The following is a 20,623-nucleotide window of genomic DNA, read 5'->3' on the forward strand; positions in this document are numbered from 1 at the left end:
GTGCGTAGGTGTGTCGCGCGAACGCTCCTTCCAGAGCTAGAAAGGGGATGGCTTAACCTTTAGTTTGCTAGTAAAACTGAATTACTGGGTTGCAAAATGATGCATGTCTAAAAAGTGTGTCACCAACATGAAAAGACTGGAAAGCTCTAAGGCAGGCATCCCCAAACTGCGGCCCTCCAGATGTTTTGGCTTACAACTCCCATGATCCCTAGCTAACAGGACCAATGATCAGGGATAATGGGAATTGTAGTCCAAAACATCTGGAGGGCCGAAGTTTGGGGATGCCTGCTCTAAGGTATAGAATTGTGGTGCAAGACTGCAAGCCTCTTCTTATAAACATTTGTAGCAGAATTCCTATTGATTATTATCCAGCAGGATTGCAGGATATTTAAATACATATTTCAAGTTATAAGTATTCTAGATGCTAAATTGTATAAAAACCCAAAACATCATTCCTGTGTGTATAGAATAACATTGCTATTGCAAAAAATACATACTTTTAAAAAAAAATGGGGTAGGGAGATGTTAGCAGTTTCATATCAAGACACACAAATGCATGTCACTGATAGTATTTTATTGAGTATGTTCTCCCACTGACTCTGACTCAAGCTATTAACATATTTAATATTGTATTATGGTTTTAATTACATTATAAAGCTATATTTTCCCATGCGCTGCTTGGTGCTAACAGGCATATGAGATAGACATCTAACAGATTCACATCCATAGCATGATGCAAATTAGATTTTTGTCATATATACTAGAACACCACATAGTTCTGCTATTAGAGTCATCTTGCTGTTTTCAATAGCAATAGCAATTTGCTGATTTCTAGAAGGTTTACATATTCATAAGGCTACCTTGATACATATCACTTTATGCATACCTATTTATTATAAAGTATAGCACACTGCTGTTGATTTCCAAACTCAGTTGATAAGGGAGCAGCTGGGAGCAGTGCAAAAAGCCATAACAAATCTACAAAAAGAGGAAAGTAACTATTTTTGTTAGTACGCATTTTGAACTCCAATAATAATAAAGAAAGCATTAAGCAGCACTGTGTAGAGAGATGAGGCTGCTATTATTTACTGTCATTTCCTAGGGAGAATGGGGAGTTAAAAATTGTGGGGATTGAGGAATTGAAGTAAAAAAGATTTAATTTAAGCTAAAAAGTTTGTGAAGTACTTATCTACATGGGAGCAAATGAATTAGGAATGTAACTGAATAATTTACAAACACTAAAAATAATTACATTGGAATATGATGAGAACCAACCAAAATGATGTAATCAATCCATTGTTGAGCATGATAGTGGCTGATTAAGTAAGAGAGTAATTTTATTGAATGATGATTTAACTGTATGCTATAATTTTCAAGCATTCTGAATGTTTCACGTGTACTATGTCACCCCTGTAGGAAGCAATTAAAATTGTATCTATCAATGAAAAAAACTTTTTAAAGCAAGCTGGCATCCCCGGTCATCAACAGATTTACCTACAATTCCTATTGAGTTTAATGGCACTTTTACGTAAGTGTTGCTAAAATTGCAGCTTAGTGGTCTTACAGCCCAATCATAAATATACATATACAGTATTTGAAAATAGTCACTGAGCTCACAATGAGATTTGCTTCCTCGTAAATTTGTTTAGGATTGCTGCCATAATCCCATCAGCTGCTGCAACTGGCACTGAATTTTGCCCCAGCACTGCAGGGCATAAATCCTGTTGCACATCTTGGAGCAATGACTTTGCACACCGCTCATTTCCAAAGCACTTTGACAGGTGTACAACCTGAGAGAAATGCGGGCGTTGGTCAGGAAGGGAGAAGACGCTTACCAATATTTTCAGCACCACTTCCCCCCCCCCCCACCGGCTCCAAGCTCCAGACCCTAGATTTCAATGTAGACCATTGACTTTACTCAGAGCATGTGCAGAGTGCATGTCCCTCTGTGCACCAGCTGCATGTGTGGCTGATGAGGAGGTGGGGCTTCCAAAGCTGCAGAGGATGCTGCATTTAACCCTCCACATCCCTTTCAGCAGGTGCTTTTGATCCACTAGCACATCCAAACCCATTCCCCATTCCTCAAAGCTGCTCCCTCTAGGTCCCTAGCCAAACTTCCAGGCGGGCAGGAAGCAGCTCTCCTCTCCTTTTGATCTCGCTGGGGCGCGAGGTGCAGCAGCAGCAGCAATATTTCAAATTCCTGACAACCATTAGAGGAAGGCGCTCAAAGCAGCCCTCCTCCGGTGAGGGAAGTGGAGCCATGATAAGGTGATACTGGAAAGGGAAAGCGAGACGCAAAAGCAAGTCTGAAAGGTGTATTATTGTGGTATGAGGTTGGTTGGTGCCCACTTCCTCTCAGTCTCTCTCACACACAGCAAATTTGAAGGCGCCACAAGACACCCTTTTCGTGTGTGTGTGCGTGCGCGTGTGTTTTGTGTGCTGTTCCCTCCGGAATTTGTCCTGGTGGCGGCGTGGACCGCGAGCGCGGAGGGACAGGAGTAACTTTTGAGGGGAAGTGGCGGTGGCAAGTTGTGGCTTTTTGTGTGCGCGTGCGTGCTTTCGCCTACATTTGTCTGTCACACTCCTATATACACACACACACAGAGAGAGAGAAAGAGGAGCAGAGCAGCTGCTTCCTCACGTCCGTGAGGAAACTCTCTCCCCCCCGCTCGCGCACCCCCCCCGCTCGCCTCGCGCTGCTTTTCGCGCCTCCCTCCCCCGCTCCCCACAGGCGGCTCTTCCTCTCCGCGCGCCCGCGCGCGTGCGCTTGCCTAGTGCGGCGCGTGGGGCACCTGCTTGTCTGGGCTGCTGTTTGCCGCTGCCGCCAGCACCACGCAGGGCTGCCGAAGCTAAGAGCTGCTGCTGCTGCTGCTGCCGCCTCCTCGTCCTCCTTACTGCCGGTTCCAGTTCCTTCCTCTGCTGGCGCCGCTAGTGTTGCTTCTGCTTCTGCTGCCGTGCGAGCGACTTGGGCTCCTCCGGTGGGGTTTGCCCCTTCCCCGCCTGCTCCTTCCCCCCCACCCCCTTTTGCCTGCGAGTCAGCCTGGCTCCGAATCACGTGGCAATTGCCTGAGGCTGAGACTAAAGAGGGGGAGGAATAAAAAAAAGGGGGGAGAGAGAGCGAGCAAAAAGCGCCTCATTCCTTCTTCCACCGCCATACTGTATTTTATAGTAACTCGCATTTTTATTCCTTCCTTTTACTCCCGCTCGGTGAGTACCTTTCCGCTGACATTCTTGTCCTCCTTTTTCGTCCTGTTTTTTCCCCTCTCTCTTCCTTTTTTTGTTTTTGTTTTTGCTGCTTTTTTATTTTTTAACCTCTTTGTTTTCATGGATTTGATCCTTTTTCTGATGACAAGTTTTTTTTTCTTAGCATGCGATGGTTTACTAAACTGGGAGCAAAAGGTGTTGCTGGAACTGGAAGTCACTGGGAGCCTAAAGAGGAAAGGAGAAAGAGAGCGAGCGAGAGAAATAGACTTGCCAGTCCAGCAATAACGTAAATGCAGATAAATTATACGTATTTATACATATGCAACTGGTTTTGTTGTGAGAAAGAAAGAAAAGCGATGTGAATTATGATGCATATTTTTTTTATTAAAAAAAACCAAAGAGGTGAGAAATGGGCATGTTGCTTAAACTCTGTTTTGCAGAGATTTTTGATGGTGGTGTTTTGTTTTTTTTGTTTTTTTGTATATATATGAGATTTGAAAATGCATTTTACAGCAGTGTTTACAAAGAGTTTGTAATCTTGCAATACTGGTGCAAGCCACTAAGCAAGATATTAATTTTGTTAAATGGTTTTTGTTTTTCGTTTTGTTTCCTTTTTTTGGACACCCGGTTGCAATCAGCCGTTTTTCTTCTTTTTCTGTTTTTGGTGCCCGGTTATAATGTGAAACTTTTCTTGCAGCTTGGTACTGTTGATCATTTTTAAATACACCCCCACTTCCTAAAAAAAAAAAATACCATATTGCAAAAAAGAGAGAAAAAGCCAAAGATAATTCCTTTCCAAAATTTCACTTTTTTATTCTTTTATACCGAGATAATGTTATGATGATTATCATAATGTTGATAGATATACACATATATACAAATAAGTACGTTTTCAAATGATGGCAGTGGAAGGTTTTCCTGGAGAATGAAGTGCGGTTTGGTTTCCTTGTCAACGGAAGATGAAGTGAACAACTGAACATCTCCCCAGTGCAGGTACTTTAGCTCCTTGTAGGCGTTTCCACTCTTTGTAAATTACATTACCAAGATTCCCCCTCCCTCTCTCCCCAAATAAGATCTCTTGAGCCTTAGCTGCAGAGCTGTAAGTGATGAAATGAAGATGAAGCTAGGTATTCTTTTGCTGTTTGAATAGATGCAAAACTGTAGTAATTGTGCACAGGTCATTGCATGGTTTGTGTGCATAAAGGGAGCTTACCTGAGTGGAACTCTTGAGACACATCTCACAGACAGGGACTCTTTGATCGGGTTAAGGAACTGACAATGCCAGGACTTGATAGAGAGAAAGATGTTGGGGTTTTGTTATTGCCCACTAGGTGTTTGAGACAGACATAGCAGCAGCAGCAACAGCAGCATCCCTCTGAAGCTTGTTACCTTATCAGGCTTGAGCCTGAGACATTTTTTGCAACCAGATACACCACACACAAACACACATGCACACCTCAAACCCCCCCCCCCATTTCCAACATCTGCCTTCCTCCTTAACAATGCCTAATAATGCACTGTGACTCCTACCTATCAGTTTTCAGATATATGGACAAAGATTTGCCTATAAGAAAACACTTGGTATTTGTTTTCATTGGGGTTTAGTGATTATTGGTGTTACTGACCTCCAGTGCCTGGGAAATAGTTACCTTTCATCATAATTCACGATTTGGGCAATAAATGGATTGCTTTGTTCGCCATGCTGTTAATCATTGAGTAGTGATAGATGATGTTTTTAAAAGAGTGTAAATGAAGATGCGGTTTGAAATTTTTTCCTCCTTCCCCCATCCCACCAAGCTTTATTTGAGTAGTTCAATATGTGGTCAGAGTTAGATGTTTTGCATGTTTGCTGTTCTGTACTTTAAAATGGTAGTGTTCAGATTACATGGACACTTACTTTGTGGTTTCTTTAACACAGCCAGGCACAACAAGTGTGCAGTGGTATATTTTCATGTTTTTAACCAAATGCAAAATAGTTTTACTTAGGTTGGAGAGAAAGCTGTTCCTACATCTGTCTAAAATTTATTTAATTTGAAATGCTTTGCACATGCATATGGTAATGATGGGAAAAGTTTGTTCTTGCATAATCTGCAGTGCTAAGGTTGTTGGGATGTGGAAAACCAAATTAAATCAACTGAGTAATGCTGTATAGAAATGCAGAGACTGAAGATATACATTTTCCAGTAGTATGCAATAAAAGTACTTAGCAAACTTGAAAAAAGGGTTGTAAATTTCATGCAACTGACCCAGCAGGACTTCTCAAGAGATAGCTGTTTATCTAATTCATATGTGTAGCATTTAACAGAGGTGTTGATTGTACATCTCAAAGATAAACACCTTTCTGTAGAAATGAAACTTTGTTTCTGTGTAAATATGCTTAAAGCTACAATCCTATCTACAGTACACACTTTCTGGAAACCAAGTCCTATTGAACTCATTGGGATTTACTTTTAAATAAACTTGCATAGGATCAGGTTGTACTATTGAAGTACCAATTTAACAACATACTATACCATGTTTTAGAATATATACTGAAAGTATTAAGAAAAACAGTCTGAAATACATCAGTTTCAATTGAATGTATATTCAGGATCCTGGCTATATGTAGAGAATATAAGTTGCTTGTTTGGAATAGTTACTGTCTTCAGCAAAGCATTTGAAAAGCATTATTTTAAAATGTTTAGGCTTCTAAATCGATCGGTCAGGGGCTGAGAAACCTTTGCATTTAGCCACCATTGTTTCAGAGATGCCTTCATTTTTGATATTTTAAAGATGCTTTTACCAAACAAAGCAGACTTGCCTTGCCTTGCTTTGTTAGATAATGCAGATGTGTTACCTCAGTGATTTTAAAGAATGCCACTTCACTAGGTGCCATATCTTTGTGCTTTTTCATATAAAATTAATTCCGAACACTTTCTGATGCATGTGGGAACTAATAAAACTTTGTCAGATACAGTGTTTTAGGAGGAAACATTCCAAATTATGAGTATATTCTTAAGTGCTTTTTCAGAGCACTTCCATTTTCTTCTGGGTGAGTAATCATTGAAGGTCCTCTGGAATATTCTGAATGTAATGAAGAATATGTGTACTGTATAGTATTTTCAAAACTTGAGCCAAATATTGTAGAGTTTTGGAGAATTGCCATTTTGAGATGCGTACATAGAGTATACAGTAATATTTTGTAGACAGGTGCAGCCAGATCCTAATTATATTTACACAGAGGCAAGTCCCTTTTATTTCAGTGAACTTTGTCTCCAAGTAGTAGCCTGGTCCTATGCAGAATCAGGCATGTGTAAATATGTGTTGGATTGGACTCTCAGGTGTGTTTTGGAATGCAGCCCCATCCTTTTTATTTATCAGTGTGCATGTCTTAGCTGATTGAATTTAATGCTGTCAGAAACTGAGTTTTCTCAATGAAGTGACTGGAAGTCTGAAAATATTGAGATATCAGTGCTTTTTCCCAATATCTGAAGCAACAGATTTGTAAATTCGGAATATTTTATAATGGATGCATACAAGATTGTGTACCCATAATAACATTTGAAAATGGCAAAGTAATTGAAATACAATTTAAATATCTCAGTTTTCTTCAAAGGAACACAATCTTACTTTGAATGGCTCTCTAACAGAATATGTTAGTTGTGAAGTCCAACTTCACTATTATCTGGAAATAAATCTTCACAGTTAAGGGCTCGTCTCAAGAAGGTGCTAAGTGCCCCCATTTAATAAGAGTGTTTTTGCACTGATATAGACAGAGATGCACAGGAAAGGATCTCTTAGTGTCTCTGTTTTGGATGTTTGTTTGTTTATGCTTGCAGCTTGCCCTTTGAATTGGTGTAAGGATCTTAAGCATCCTTATATGGAAGTAAGACAATTCGTGCTTAGAGACTTACTTCCAAATAAACATGTTAGGATAGCTCTGCATGATGATAGTTCTTGCATACAGTACATTTGATAGATCTAGTTAATTCTCACAGCTTGATCCTATGCATGTTAGTTCCATTGAATTCAGTAGAAATTAGTCTTAAATACAGTAAGTATGCATAGACTACAGCCGTAGTATAGAAAGGTTTTCAGTAACATACTTGCACTTCAGCTAGTGAAAAATACTGCAGCCCTGATGTTGGTCAGGGCAAGGTGCTCAGAGTATATTACTCCAATATAATATTAGCTATACAGTGGTACCTTGGTTTACAAACTTAATCCGTTCCCGAAGTCCGTTCTTAAACCGAAACTGTTCTTAAACCGAGGCACGCTTTCCCTAATGAGGCTTCCCGCCGCCAGTGCCCTTCCACATCGTTTGTAAACAGGGCTGTTTTTAAACTGAGGTACCACTGTACTGGCAACTAGTTGGTTTCTGAGTCCAATTCAAAGTGCTGTTTATGACCTTTAATGCAGTTAACAGTTGGGGACCAGGTTACTTAAAGAACCAGCTGCATCCATGTAAACCTGGCTGGACTTTTAAGATTGGCCTAGACTAGAGGGCCTGCTTGTGGATCCATCAGTAGCTACAACTAGATTTTGGCGGTGGAACTCTCCATTATTGGAGAGCTGAATTCAACATTCTCCTTGATTTCTTTAGGCAAAACATAAATATTTTTATTTTCCAGTTAGTGTTGGTTAAGCCAAGCAGGTATCCTGTACCACAAATGAGGGGGCTGGCTCTGTTGTTCTATATGGTCTTATCATTGACTGCCTGGTTGTTTTTATTCCATGAGTTAAGTATTGCATTGCTTTGTGTTGTGGATATTAATGTGACTACACACACACACACACACACACACACACACACAAACTTAAAGCTGCTTAAAGTAAAATGATCAAATCCTGAAAAGCTGCACCTAAATTGCTAAAGAAAATAAACAAACAAAATATACCTCTGTAACTTTATGATACATTTTGCAACAGTAGTGATATATCTTTGATTGGGTTGCACCAGAGATTTCCAGAGCTCAGAGGAGATCTCCTTTCTCCATCCACGGAAGAACCCATGGTACCGTGTTTCCCACATTTTAAGACACCGTCTTATATTTATTTTACTCAAGAAAATAAGCCTATGGCTTATTTTCGGTGGGGTGTCATATTTTTTTAATTAAGCAATCTACATTTTGACCTTTGGAGCTGGGCGCACGTCATACTTTTTCACAGGCGAGCGTGGTCAGAGCCAGGAGCGCGCCCAGTGCTGCCCGCGCTCCTCCTGGGGCCGCCACGCTCAACTCCCATGCCCAGCCAACCCAGAGACCCTCCCTCATTGCCGCGGGGCATTTCTTTTCATAGAATCATATGATTCTATGCCTCTTTTCAGGAGGAGGAGGCAGATGCCCGGAACCGGCTGCTGCAGCTGGGCCAGGCGGAGGCGAGGCCGCTGCTTGCCCCTGGGGGCTGCGGAGGTGGCTGGGCGGGGACAGCCGGAGCCCAGCCAGGTACCGGTAGCAGCAGCAGCGGGAGGACGAGTACGGTGCTGCTGCTGGCCACGGCAGGAGGAAGCAGGCGCCCGAAAGCGGCGGCTGCTGCAGTCCCGACAGAGCGCGGAGCAGCGCCGCTCGTCACGAGGCAGTGGGACCCAGCAGCAGCGCTGTCCTCATCCTCCTGTTGCTGCTGCTGCCGGGCCAGGTGGCTCCTGGGGGTCGCAGAGGAGGCTGGGCGGGGACAGCCGGAGCCCAGCCAGGCAGCAGCGGAAGGACGAGGACGGCGCTGCTGCTGGCCGCGGCAAGGAAGCAGGCGCCCGACAGAGCGTGCAGCAGTGCCGCTCCTCCCGAGGCAGCAGGACCCAGCAGCAGCGCCGCCCTCGTCCTTCCGCTGCTGCCTGGCTGGGCTCCGGCTGTCCCCGCCCAGCCTCCTCTGCGACCCCCAGGAGCCACCTGGCCCGGCAGCAGCAGCAACAGCAACGGGAGGATGAGGACGGCGCTGCTGCTGGGTCCCACTGCCTCGGGACGAGCGGCGCTGCTCCGCGCTCTGTTGGGACTGCAGCAGCCGCCGCTTTCAGGCGCCTGCTTCCTCCTGCCGTGGCCAGCAGCAGTGCCGTCCTCGTCCTTCCGCTGCTGCCTGGCTGGGCTCCGGCTGTCCCCGCCCAGCCTCCTCTGCGACCCCCAGGGGCGAGGCGAGCAGCGGCTCGCCTCCACCTGGCCCGCTTTCGGGCGCCTGCTTCCTCCTGCCGTGGCCAGCAGCAGCACCGTACTCGTCCTCCCGCTGCTGCTGCTGCCCGGCTGGGCTCCGGCTGTCCCTGCCCAGCTGCCTCCGCAGCCCCCAGGGGCGAGCAGTGGTCTTGCCTTTGTCGGGTCCAGCTGCGGCAGCCGGTTCCGGGCGTCTGCCTCCTTCACCCGAAAAGAGGCAGACAACCTCCTCCTGCTGCTGTGGCTAGCATGCTCTGTATCACTGGCTGGCTGGGCGCTCGTGGTCTCACTCCGCGCAGCGCGGAGGTATGGCTTATTTTCAGGGGGTGTCTTCTATTTAACAAATACTTTAAAAGCCTGCTACGGCTTACTTTATGACTACGCCTTAAAAAGGGGGAAACACGGTAAATACATTTGAATTTACATTTGACTCATTGAGGTTTTTTCCCATTATCTGTTTCTTTTTTCATGCTGGCATGTCATGATTCAGTTTTCCTTACACAGCAGTGTGACAGGCTTTGATCAGAATCCATTCATGACACCAGTCTGTTTTTATGGAAACTGAAGTCTCTAGGCTGTGGTTGGGCATTTCCTTCCTCTGCTCTGATTACTTTGTCATGATGCAAGTGCAGCAATGGGCATTCAGTCTTCAGTTGTCTTGCATTCTTCTGGACTAAGGCAAATCTCTTTTTTTACATTGCAGTGGAGACACATACATAATTCTGAATGTGTGTAAGCAGTGTTCATATAATTTGTCACCTTGCCTCTGACAAATCAGAAATTCAAATTTTAGCCTTCCAGAGCATGCAATGGCAGGGCAGTCAGTCATATGTTGCACCAATTTACAAAGACAGACTTCACATATATATCAAATGTTTTAAGTAACTGCAAGAAGGGTTGATTGCATTAACGAATCCCCTCAGTTTTGTGCCATTACTACAATACCTCAGGTTACAGACGCTTCAGGTTGCGTCTTTTCAGGTTGCGTCCCGCACTGAACCCGAAAGTACCCAGAAGCACCGAATTGCGACCCGCGCGTGCGCAGATGCAGCGCTGCAGGTTGCGAACGTGCCTCCTGCATGGATCACGTTCACAACCCGAGCGGCCACTGTACTCAAACTCATATATACAGTAGTCCGTGGTGCAGTTGTCCTGGGAAATTCAAAATGGATGTATGATTTAGTATGTTTAGATGACTTACATTTAGTAAAAAAAGAAAAAAGGAAAATTATATCATGTTAGCTTTATATGCTGTATAAATACAAGAAGTTATTCCAGTAGTCAAAAGTAGTTGGAACTGAAATAGCTATTTGCAGCAGTAGGGGTAGGATTCAATAAAGTGCACACAAAATAATCCTGTACATGTTTACTCAGAAATAAGTGCCACTGTACTTCATAGGATTTACTTCCTAGTACTGTACACGTATTAAGGATTGTTGTCAGGCAGAGCACTCCAAACTCACTTTGTAGCAGGTTGGATGGTGATGGTGGATTGGGTAAGGGTGTCACCTGGCCCAGCTCTGCCAGCCTCCTGCCAGCGTGGAGCTTCCTCTTTACCTACCAAACATCTATGCAGACAGAAGTTCTGCCACGGGGATTCTCACTAGCAGAAGCCCTCAAAACGGTATTCTGGAGGCAGTGAGGGGGAGGCCTGATTGTACAGCGATTATCCTTCCCCCCCCCCTCCTCACATCTCATCCTGGCCACTGTGTGTGGCCAAGCTACAGAGGCAACTGTGATCCTACTGCTCTGTAAAGCACTGCTAGTCAGTGGCCGGGACTTGGATGGTGGCTTGCTTCTTGCATTCAAACAACTTCTAAGGATTTCTTGGAAATCATTTTTGTTGGAATGTTCTAAACCAGGCACCCCCAAACTCAGCCCTCCAGATGTTTTGGAACTACAACTCCCATCATCCCTAGCTAACAGGACCAGTGGTCAGGGATGATGGGAATTGTAGTCCCAAAACATCTGGAGAGCCAAGTTTGGGGGTGCCTGTTCTAAACATTCTAAAATATGGCAATACCATTCTCTATTGGTACATTATATTTTAAGGGGGAGGAATCAATACCCTGAAAACACTTGAATCTACTAATTTTAGCTTCTCTGAAGATCAGTGCAAATATGTGCTGTCTGGGGATAGTTACATGAAAAAGGTTAATTACAACTTTGATTGACTAGTGTTATATCACTTCCAGTTGCTCTGTTTGATTCGTATTGGCTTAGTGAGATGTGTATGAGAAGGAAGGAGCTATTGTCAGCCTTTGGCTCATATATCCACACTCTCCCAACTGATATAGGAGGAATTTGGCAGCTTTTAAAAATAGAAATGTGTGCTGTATTATCCACAAAGGGATCCAGGTTTATAACAAACTCTGGTTAGTTTAATAAGCCAGCTTCAGAAACAATGGTTTGAAGTTGTATTGCTTTGAAACTGACAATCATTTGTTATAAGTTACAATTCCCAGTCCAGATAGTCTAACTAGCTGAGATTCAAGGGAGGCTGGGGTGCAGGGGTTGGGAGAGGGTGTTAAAAAAGTCCTGCTCCTGGACATATGGAGTGGGGAGGAGTGTAGAAACCTGTGGTGCACAGCAGGTCCTTTCTGGTTGTGCATGTCTTGGCAGATCATGGTTTAGTGTGATGTGTTAGCCAGCAATGCCGTCTTGATAGTATGAAGTAGCATAGATAAATAAATGTATTGGTACCTGAAGTTTCATTTAAAATTCATTTTGACATAATACATTTTTGGCTTGAACAATTGTTGATGCTATACGTACTTTTGTGGAGACTAAGTAAGAGCCTTGGTTTCCTGCAATATACTGTACAAAATTATTTCAGTAAGCCTAATTACATGTTAATCTTAAGAAATGTTTAAAATTGAGGTAGTATTTTAATGCTTTCTTTTCTTTCCCATTTGTGGAGGAAAAGATTGAATAATTTTAAAACTTGATTATTTTCCTTAGGTTTAAAAGAGTTGAAAAGTGTAAGTTAATTTGAATAGTTTATTTAATCTCATAGAAGCAATTGGACTTTGATTTGTGATCACTTATGTAGGAAACATCATTCTTGCACAATTGACTGATTTTATAACACAGTGAGTCATCAGCCAACAATTCGAACAAATGATATAATTTACTTTTTGAATAACTGAGCGAAATTGCTAAGCAAAAAAAAATGAGTAAAAATAAATGGGTTAATGTTATTAATTAAGCATCCTGTGCTCCCCCACTCCGGGCTCTATAAATGTAGTCCCGCCACCTGGTCAGCATTCATTTTTCAATATTTTAGTGGTAGGGCTTCTCCTGGCGTTACCTGAGATCTCATGTGAAAGATGTGGGTTCCCTACTTTAGTCCTGTCACTGTTCTCTCTTTGTCTCCAAAGAATCCCTTGGAGTGTGGTATGACATATCTTCCCGTGCCAATGAGTCCTCTGTACAGTAGAACAGGGGTGTGGAACCTTGGATCCTCATAAATGTCGCTATACATCAGCTCCCATAATTGCTGACCATTTGTCGTGCTGGCTGGGGCTGGAGGGCCTCATCTGGAAGGCAGCTGGTTCCCCATCCCATCAGCAGAACAAAGCGGTATTTAATAACATGTAGTTCAGCCAGCTGAATAGGTGACTCTGTAGTTACCAGGAAAGCCTGAACAATACCTTTTATTCATATTGTATATGGGGAAAGTTTTCCCTTTGTCATCACTAATAAGGGTAAATAAACTTCCTTGGCGTGAAGTACAGAAGGATGCTCAAGTGTACAGTTTTAGTTCAACTCTATGGGAAAGGCATTCAATGGTAGAGCACATGATTTGCATGCAAAACACCCCAGGTGCAACCACCAACACCTCCAGGGAGAGCTGGGAGAGAGACCCCTGTCTGAAGTTCTAGACAGCTGGTGCCAGCCAGTGTAGTAGACATACTCAGTTAGGTGGACTAATAATCTGACTCAGGATAAGACAGCTTTTTTTTTGTTATAATTACCCATTCTAGAACTTGTATCAAAAGAGCTGGACAAGGTAAATTTCCAAAAGTATGGAGGAAAGGAAAGACCAGTGAGCTGGTCAGGAAGTGCTCAATGGAGCTGGCGTGGGTTGAGGACTGAAAATCATAGTGTATCTTTCAAATTCTTCAGAGCATTACTACTACCGTGTTTCTCCGAAAATAAGACACTGTCTTATATTTATTTTTCCTCAAAAAAAACCACACTATGGCTTATTTTCAGGGGATATCTTATTTTTTTCCTCCTCCTGCCGCGACCAGCATTGCTGCTGCACCTATCACTATGTCTTATTTTCGGGGTATGGCTTTTATTCCTTGAATGCTTAAAAATCCTGCTACGGCTTATTTTATAGCTATGTCTTATTTTCGGAGAAACAGGGTAGTACTACTACTATTCCGTACATTCATGGTTCCAATTTGTTATTAATCTTAATTTTGCACTTTTCTCTCATCATGTTTGTTTGTAAATATATGAATGATTTGCATTTCTATAGCTTAGAGCCAAAATAGACATTGTATCTGGTTGTACACACCTCCAATATTTGCTTCTTCTTGTTGTTTTTGACATGCAAAGCATTCGACTTGAGAAGGGGTGCTTTAGTCTTTTCAATCAGGCTGTTTTACTGCTCAATAGCCCTTCACTGTGGAGCTTGGGGTTCCCATATCTTTTTGCTTCTGGGGGGAGGGAAGCAACAGAACACAGTATTTTAAGCAGGAAAATGGTATGAGAGATTGATTTAAGCAGCCCCTGTGTCCTGCTGGCTCTCTGTTCAAGCTGTCACCAACCACGCTGCTTTTCCTTAAAATAAATACATCAGAACAAAGTTACATGCAACTTACCATTCCAAGAGAAATGCTTAATGCCACTGTGTTTTGATTGGTTTCTTTCAGTCTGTGTTGATCTGGTATGTATTATTTCATTGCTGTAGAGTTCAGGGTACATGATGTGACACTTTGCGTAATAAAAAGTGATGGCCTAATTAGGGGACGGTCACGCTTAGCTAACCAAGTGATGTATTATTAAGTTCAGAATAGGCTAGAAGTTTGTACCTGAAAGCAAAAGTGAACAATAGGCCAGCAAATCGTGTTCACATTTCATTGGGGGGCCACTTACAGCTAGCTTTTATCTAGATTTTTTTCATGGTTATACATTTAGGTGATAATGAGACTGCATAGAGTTCAGGGCCAATAAAAAACATGTATTTTATCAAAATCACATTTGAATTTGCTTTAAAAGAGAGTTCAATGTGGGCAGACTTGTCACTAGCACATTAATGCCACAGGAGGCCATGAATGTCTGCCTATCTCACAGCTTTCAAGCATTGACTTGCAAGGTAAAAAAAAGAAGAAGAGTTTTTGAATACCTGTGTTGTAGTGATTCTTATTGCTTATGTTTTTTAAAATTTATATTTCAGACCTGTCTTTTTGGATATTTTCCTTCACAGCACTGTTTCATTCTAGAGCTCTTTCATATTTTGGCTGCAGTCCTACACATATTTACCTGCAAGTCAGCTCTGTTGAACAAAGGGGAACCTACTTCCTAGTAAACATGCACAGGAGTGTACTATTAGAATAGTAGAATGTTTGCACCATACAGAGCACTCTTTTTATCTCAGCAATGGCACTGAATTAAATTTGAGAAAAATGATTTCATATTTTCAAAAAAGCTTTATAGAAGCCTTTCTAGTCAAACAAGGGCCGATCTCAAGACACGCTGTGCCTGCAGTTCTTATTGAACTTAATTTGTGTTATGACTGTTTATTGCCTTTTAAAAGAAATTATTCTGAAGTGTGTGGTAGGATGAGGATAATATTTGTGATGCTGCTTCAGGCTAAATGCATGAGTTATACAAAAATATGCAGATACCATGCCATATTTTATGTCACCCTAGCCTAGAGCTCTTTCTTTTTATCTCTCCTAACTCATGGTGGTCAAAAAAGTATGAGATGGACTCAAAGAGGAGAAGGCAATTGCTTGGAGACATTCCTATATCATCATTGTCACAGGCTAGGTCTTGTGTAAGTGCTTTTATTGGCCTAAGAGCAGAATGCAGACTCCCCCCCCCCCATTGTATATTAACAGCATATAGGAGTGTGCCCTCTCCACTTACTGAAAGTTGTAGCAAACAGTGGGACTTGCTGTTCTTTCTCCCCAACCCTAAACAGATTTACTTTTAAGCGAAGCAAGCTTTCTGGGAAGCGGAATAATTTTGAAGGATTAATAATAATAATAATAATAAATAATAAATAATATTTATACCCCGGCCGAGACCGGGCTAAGGGTGGCTAACACCAAATATATAATACATTAAAAACACAAAATCAAACAATTAGTTTAAAATACAATTCGAATCACATTTAAAATCAACATAAAATTAAGTTGGAACCCACAAATCATAACTGTAGGGGTAAGGAATTAAAAGTTCACCAGGCCCGACCACTTGTGCTGGTCCCATATGGGCCAATAGAAGAAGGAGAAGGAGAAGAGGAGGAGGAGGAGTTGGAGGAGGAGTTTGGATTTGATATCCCACTTTATCACTACCCGAAGGAGTCTCAAAGCAGCTAACATTCTCCTTTCCCTTCCTCCCCCACAACAAACACTGTGAGGTGAGTGGGGCTAAGAGACTTCAAAAAAGTGTGACTAGCCCAAGGTCACCCAGCAGCTGAATGTGGAGGAGCGGAGACGCGAACCCGGTTCCCCAGATTATGAGTCTACCACTCTTAACCACTACACCACAAGGTATGTAAGGAGGCCACTTACATACAGGGTCCCATAGAAAGATGGGGGTCAGACTGGGCCCGGACCAAAGGCCTGGCGGAACAGCTCCGTCTTGCAGGCCCTGCTGAAAGATGTCAAATCCCGCAGGGCCCTGGTCTCTTGTGAGTGAGCATTCCACCAGACTGTTGGCCATGTATCCTCTTCCAAGTAGCACAACTGTTCTCCAGTCTTCCAATCATTCATTACTGCAATACCTTTTATTTGGGCAAGACAAGTCTGTATATGAGAATACCAAACAATTGTGACGCTTGTTATAATATTTTTAGTCTTTCTATCTACCTGGTGTTACTTTTGCCTTGCTTAGGTTGGCTGTTTAGTTCCCATTCTTCCACCAAAGCCCTGACTTGTGTGACTTCCACACATGAATGTACCTTTTGGTACAGCTTTTGTCTTTGGGACACTCTTCTGCATGGAAAAAGTGACACAATGAAAGGGCTGGTGCTTTGCTGTTTTTATTGTAGTTATTTGTATGTTTTAAATATGTATCGAGTTGTAATCTGTTCATGTTTACTTGTTTTTTAATGATAGTTTTTTCTACGTTTCCAGTGATTCTTGATTTTATTTGTAAGCTGCCTAGAGTTTTGTTAGGGAAAAAGGCGATGTAATAATAGTAGGAGTAATAACAACAGGAACAACAACAATATAAACACGATCCGTTGCTTGCTCAATACATACATTCAGATAAGTGTACCTAGATTGTTCATATGTGTTAATATTAAAATCTATTACCTGCCTTTCACCCTAGGGTCCCAGGGTGGGCTACAACAATGTCAAAAACAGTCTAAAACATATTAAATTATAAAAAATGTACATCTCAAGTGTCAAAAGCCAGGGTAAAGAGGTGTGTCTTCAGCATTTGCCAAAATGAAGCTGCCAGGTGCATCTCTGTGGGGAGGGAGTTGCAGAACCCAAGAGCTCCCACAGAGTGTGACCTCTCCCAGCCTCTCACCCCCTTCCCTTCCTGCCCCATGCACTACACCAGATCAGCACAGGGGCTGGGCAGGGGGGCATTGAGAGAATCTCCCAGAACAAGACATGGTGGTAGGAGAGGAGCACTCGTGCTGATTAAACGATCATAATAGCGCAACAATTTCTCCAACTACGGTATGTCAAATTTGAATGAATGACTTCTAACAAATACTCTATGCTAAGCATCTCCATTTGAACTAGGTTACATCAAACATCACTTTAAATGATAATATATTGAAGTAAGAGAAGTTTCTGTTACAGATTCTCAATCATATGAATGACCAGTTGTGGACTGACGGGTGTGATAGTTATTCTATATTTAAATTAATGCAGCTGTAAATGTTTCAGTCTCTATACATTCAGTCAAAAGTCTCATAAATACTTGTGAAAAGCCCAGTCAAGCACCTGCATTTGCAGTTACATAGTTAGGCTTTATGTTTACAATGTTAAGAGTTCAAATAAGTAATGTTATAGTTTGATTGTTCATAGCCAAAGCATTTTTTTTAAGAATTCATTTTCTGGTTACAGGATTTATTTGTGGTTGAGAATTACAAGAAATTGCTAACAAAATTAAAGACAACCACTCGTGATTCTGGCTGCAGGGGAAAAAAAATGCATGTGACAAGTTAGTATTAATTTGAAGTTTGATGAATGTTAATGTTCACTTGCACTTGTTTAATGTCACTATCATTTTATATTAGTATGAATGTACAGCGGTGCCTCTGGTTACAGACGCTTCAGGTTACAGACTCTGCTAATCCAGAAATAGTACCTCGCGTTAAGAACTTTGCTTCAGGGTGAGAACAGAAATTGTGCTTCAGTGGCGCGGCGGCAGTATGAGGCCCCATTAGCTAAAGTGGTACCTCAGGTTAAGAACAGTTTCAGGTTAAGAATGGACTTGCAGAACGAATTAAGTTCTGAACCCAAGGTACGACTATATAAATCATATACTGCATCCCTCTTTAACTCAGAGACCTTGGGCTGTATGCAGCATGCGACCCTAGTGGGAAGAGCCACTAAAACATGATTTACAAAGCTGCTTAGCTACTAGGCTTGCATGTTTTGCTACATGTTACTCAGGGGATGGCAGGGAAGCTATGAATTAGACAGGCCTATTGTCTTAATGGAATTTCATTATGTCTCAAAAGTAATAAATGGAAATGGTTGAAATGATGGGCTTCTGCTGAATGTTTATATATGCAGTTCCGTGCAGTAGTTGATGTGTCTTGTGGGGTTTAAACTTCTTATAGGGTCTAGACAAATTAATTGAAGATAAGGCTATCAAAACCTGCTAGCCGTCATGGCTCTGTACTATCTCTAGTATCGGAGAGGGTATACCTCTGAATACCAGTTGCTGGGAATCACAGGTGGGGGAAGAGTGCAGTTGTGCTCATTCCTTCCTTCTGAACTAGACATGTGGTTGGCCACTGTGAGAACAGGATGCTAGGCTAGATGGACCTTTATTCTGAGATTCTTTCTTCTTCTTTTTTAATAAGAGTCGGGCAGACATCTCTACTGACTGTGCTGCTGTTTAATGTCAAGATGCTGCATGCTGCCCGAAGTGATTTCAGTGGAGATGGTAATGAGCACCAGTAGGATAAAGTATAATATGGCTAATAGAAGACATTTGAATCGGCTGAATTGATTCTGAAGAAAGCAGTATTATTTTTTTTGCAGATCCTAAACTAAAGTGCAATCAGCATGCTATAATAACTATGCTGAAAGAACCCACATCAACAGACTGAGAAATCTGATGATTAAGACAGATGATAGATACTAAATGGTGCTCACAATGCAAAGCACAAAGTTAACTAGTTCAGAACTCCAGTTCTTAGCTGCCATTAATGTACATATAATTAGAGTATTGACTACATCTGGAGGCTCTGCAGTTGACCCTTTTCTCCCAGTCAAAATTATTTTCTTTGGTTTTTAGAAATATTTTTATTCCATGGATCTGATGGAGTATTAAGGTCTCCCTCCTCTCAGTTGTGGTGATCAAGATTGGGGTCTTTTTGGTTGTTGTGCTTTCATGAAATAATTCTGACATCAACAATTCTATTCAGTACAACAGAAGAGTGCATTAAAATTATTGTTTTGTTACTTGCCTTTCTGGACTTATTTTTATTTTATTTATTTTATTTTTGTTAAGCTTTTCGTTCCCTTATCTTGGGATATGGGCTTTTCTGTTGGTGCCAATACAACTCTGAAAGCAAATAGGATAGCGATAGAAGAGGGCCAAGCAAGTGAAAAGAGGAGGAGGGCAGCAGCTGGAATGGGTGAAATTCCATAGGTGGTTGTATTTCATTGCTTTAGTCAAGCAATGAAGACTTACTCAAAATTGCTCTGTGGTAAGACCTGCTCTGTGTTCAAGATGATGTCCATGTTACCCAGAACAATATGTTCACTTTCTGAGAAACTGAACTTTGAACCCATTTGGACAAATTCAATGAACATAATCTTTTAGAAAAGTTGAGATGTCTTTACAAATTCAGTACAGTGTACCGCTCTGGATACATAACGTTCGGGTTAAAAACGCAGCAAACCCAGAAGTGTATACTTCCGAGTTTCGCCGCGCACACATGCGCAGAAGCACTCAATCGCACCGTGTGCGTGCACAGAAGTGGCATCTCTGCCTACGAACTTTTAAAGTTGCGGACAGACCCCCAGAATGAATTTAATTCGTATCCAGAGGGTCCATTGTATTGTTTGCTTCTTCTGTTTAAGAGTCTTGTCCCTTTATAGAATGGTTGCAGTAAGGAGCATCCCCAAACAGGCATCCCCAAACTGTGGCCCTTCAGATATTTTGGCCTACAACTTCCATGATGATCTCTAGCTAACAGGACCAGTGGTCAGGGTTGATGGGGATTGTAGTCCAAAACATCTGGAGGGCCGAAGTTTGGGGATGCCTGCTTTACAACAAAAGGATAGAATCAGCTCTGGCCAACTTGCATTCAACAGGATTTTGCTTTAGCAGTTGTAGTGCTAATGCTTTAAGACATTCAGCATAGCAGCTAGAGTAGAGGATTCAGCTGCCTATCCCATGGAATTTGTTGCTTTAGATTGTTCCATTAGATCAGTTTAATTTACTAGCTGAATGAGTTCACACTTCAGCATAAGTGTCAAACCAAAATATTCTTTGCTCTACTGTGCAAGGTGTTATGCTGCCGTGCGAAGAAAAAGGTAATAGCTGTTAATGATCAGAAGACTAACAAAACAGAAAAGAAAGTACTTCATCAGTGGAGCAATGTCCTAAATTATATTATCCTGAAAAAATAAAATGTAGAAATTGTGGTGCTATTTTCTTCCTGTGCAGAAATGAAATGCTCCAAATGAACTTTCACATAAGCTGAATTATATGTTTCAAAAGGGACAATTAAAACATTAAAAGGATATTAATGAAATGTGTATATTAAATGGTAAAGGCTGGGAAGTAATCCATACCTCAGTGCTCGGTACCTGCAACGTGCTTTGTTGCTGCTTTATTGTAGCTGTTTAATAATCCCATTCGAAATAATTTCCCTTAAGAATTGATTACATAAAATTGGTTCACAAGTCATTTTCTCC

At 41.9% G+C, this 20,623-nt stretch overlaps 1 protein-coding gene across 7 annotated transcripts in view; it reads left to right on the forward strand.

Moving 5' to 3' along the window:
* The first annotated feature begins 2,256 nt into the window (after nucleotides 1-2,256).
* Nucleotides 2,257-20,623, forward strand: part of RALYL (RALY RNA binding protein like) — a 258,264-nt gene continuing 239,897 nt past the window's right edge. For 2 of the 7 annotated variants that reach the window (XM_088675667.1, XM_088675665.1), the window contains exon 1: nucleotides 2,949-3,207. The gene's annotated coding sequence lies outside the window, so the exon portion shown is untranslated. Of the gene's footprint in view, nucleotides 2,334-2,928; nucleotides 4,198-20,623 lie in introns of those variants that run through there. The other 5 variants (XM_060277726.2, XM_088675663.1, XM_088675664.1 and 2 more) reach the window with 4 other exon arrangements.

The sequence above is a fragment of the Zootoca vivipara genome, chromosome 8, assembly GCF_965207765.1.
Source record: "Zootoca vivipara chromosome 8, rZooViv2.hap1.1, whole genome shotgun sequence".
NCBI lineage: Eukaryota > Metazoa > Chordata > Lepidosauria > Squamata > Lacertidae > Zootoca > Zootoca vivipara.